Source organism: Octopus bimaculoides, chromosome 8, assembly GCF_001194135.2.
Source record: "Octopus bimaculoides isolate UCB-OBI-ISO-001 chromosome 8, ASM119413v2, whole genome shotgun sequence".
Taxonomy (NCBI): domain Eukaryota; kingdom Metazoa; phylum Mollusca; class Cephalopoda; order Octopoda; family Octopodidae; genus Octopus; species Octopus bimaculoides.
Window position 1 is genome coordinate 58,378,704 of NC_068988.1, and position 3,089 is coordinate 58,381,792.

Sequence of the window (3,089 nt, forward strand, 5' to 3'; positions counted from 1 at the left end):
TTATAATATATATAAAAATATATAGTTTTAGGGAAAAGAACCAAGTTTCAAGAACTCATCGATGAAAATCCACTATCACATATAGAAAAATTAATAATTAAAAGCACAATAAATGAGTATAATATAAAACAAAGTAAATATCATAAGATAAAGATAGTAAAATAACTACACGTGTTCCATAATTAATTTTCAAATAGAAAGGAAATTTAAATCGATTAAAATCAATTAAATTATCGAAAATAAATTCTATTCAAAAATACAGCTAATCGTCAGGTCGTAAATAAAACAATAATTATAATAAATAAATATATATATCAACCAACAATAAGTTCCAAATGAATTTATCTAAAATACTTATTTTATAGAGATAGAAAAATTATTAAAAATATTAAAATATCAAAATAATAAACATTCCATAATCATCCCTACTTCCATTATAATATATGCTAACTTGTATATTATATACAAAAACCAGCTTACATAAATTATTATCGTTTTAAATACAATTTAAACGAAGTTTAAGGTTAAAATAATAATAAAGATAAAATTAGTACATATTTAACCGGTGTAATAGTTAAAGCTATACTATTTAAAACTAAAAACGTTCATTTAATTATCATTAAAAATCAATTGAATAATAGAAAAATACAATAATACTTATTTCTACGTTTGGCTAGATATATTTGTCTCCTTGCATCCATTCCGGCAAACTGATACAGTACCCAATTACCCCCATTCTTCCAGGCCTGTTTCTTAGCTCTTATGGCCCTGTCTACCGCATTGTCCCACTACCACTTTACCCTAGGTCTGGATGGGATTTTGAACCAGCCACAGATTTGGTCTGTGGCACTCAGTAAGTTGACCCTCTGGAATTCTCAGTTGCCTTCTATGTCACAAGTCTGTAGCTCCTCCTCTCTTTCACCGAATTTTTCAATTAGGATGTCCATAAATCTCTGACCATATGAAGAGTTCTTAAGCTTCCTAATCCTTCTTTTCCAGATTGTTTTACTTCTTGGCATCCTACTGGCCTAGAGTCTAAAGCCACTAATGACTAGTCTATGATGGGGAGTAGATTCTTCACTCGGAAGGGTCTTTGTATTTAGGAGCAGCCATACATCACGCTGTTTGGTGAGAATGTAATCGATCTGGATAGCACAGGCACCTGATTGGTAGGTTATCAGATAGCTGGCTGGCTTCTTGAAGTTTGTGCTGCAGACCAATAGGTTATTTGCATCACATAACTACAGTATTTACACGCACAGACACAGACACAAATACACACATACACACACATACACACACACAGTCACATACACACAAACAGTCACATACACACAAACAAACAAGCATATTTAGGCAGTAAAGTTTCTTTTAAAGAAACCATTACTGTTTAAAAATAACAATATGTCAATATGAAAAGCTGACAAAGTAGCTGTGCAGCGTCTTCAGGGACCTTACTTCAAGATCCTTTTGCATTTAACTGGTTAAAATTTTATGTTGATTTTCTTTGCGTTCAATGATGTGGAGTTGTACGTTAATTTAGACGCGAACTATCCTGAATTCCGAGTATTGATTTGATAATCACTCCTTTATTCCTTATTGTTAGTTATTTCAAAAAACTTCGTTGCTTTAATATTTATAACATTTATATTGAGCAAAGGTAAATTTTCTCATATGCAAGCATCTTAAAACTCGTTCTTGCCTAGAATCTATTATATTATCCTCAGATGTAAAAATTCTTCTATACATAAGTCACATTTATTAGTTCCTGGCCTGTATGGTTTTGCAGTACTAATCAATTCCCAGTTGATAGTATAGTCTTTGTTTTTATCTTTAATGGACCAGAATAACCTACTTAGACTTGATTGGAGTTTTTTTATTTTTATTTTCAACTATAAATGAATTTAAGTGATTAGCCAGTAGGTAACGCAGTATATACATTTGATATATCAAATTAGCAACAGGAAGAAAGTACCAATAAAGATTATTCAATACTAAGTCAATTATAGAGTTTCTAAATATTTTTATAAGATAAAATTGACTGTTATGAAGAAGCTATTTTCTTTCACAGATAATTGTTTCTCAAAGAAATTCCTGAACAGCTGTGTACAAACAGCTGCTTTTAAAAGTTCAATTTTCTGTAATAACACTACTGCTACTACTACTACTACTACTACTACTACTACTACTACTACTACTACTACTGATTTCAAATTTCGGCACAAGGTCAGCGATTTCGGGAGAGGGGCAAGTCGATTAAATCGACTCCATGCTCAACTGGTATTTATTTTATCGACCCAAAACGTAGGTCGTTTCGCTTTCCTGGAGGCCTTTTGACAAATTCTCGCTTATTAGAAAGCGAAAAGACTCACGTTATAACACGAAAACAGTGAAGTTTGGGGGTAAGAATCTGATGCTTTGAGGATACATAAAAAGTGATGGTTCAAAGAAAGTTGGTTTAAATTGACGGTAACTTGAATAGTGCCAAATATATCCATTTGCTGAAGGGAAATTTGATACCAGACTTGGATGTAAGTGAGATTTTTCAGCATGACGGAGCTCCATTCCACAAATCGCGTGCAACACAAAGAAATCTGGCTGATGGTGTTACCGTATTGAAAGACTGGTCAGCTCAGAGTTCTGACTTAAATATCATCGAACAAATGTGGACAGAACTAAAGAGAAGAGTCCGTCAGAAGAATCCACGCAGTCCTGACTTTCTTTTATACATCTATATCTGTAAACGGTTATATTTAATACATTTTTCGCTGTATTGTGTATTCATTACTTTTTGCATCAGTTACTTATTATTAATCTTATATAAATCGAAGCTGCATCCTTTAATTTGCTGCTTTTCTATACACAAACCGAAAAGGTATCTTGTGGAATAGTCGTTATTTTAACGCAATGCATCTTGTAATCACCTGAAGAAACACATCTACACCGTCGGATACTCCTAAACCAGTTGTTAAGTATATATACATATACATATATCGAGGGAGAAAGAGAGAGAGAGAGAGAGAGAGAGATAGAGAGAGATAGAGAGAGAGAGAGAGAGAGAGAGAGAGAGAGAGAGAGAGAGAGAGAGA

At 32.8% G+C, this 3,089-nt stretch overlaps 1 protein-coding gene across 1 annotated transcript in view; it reads left to right on the plus strand.

Annotated features, from left to right (window-relative positions):
- The window catches only part of LOC106881277 (amine oxidase [flavin-containing]), an 89,951-nt gene that overhangs the window by 36,268 nt on the left and 50,594 nt on the right, over positions 1-3,089 (plus strand). The window lies entirely within an intron of this gene.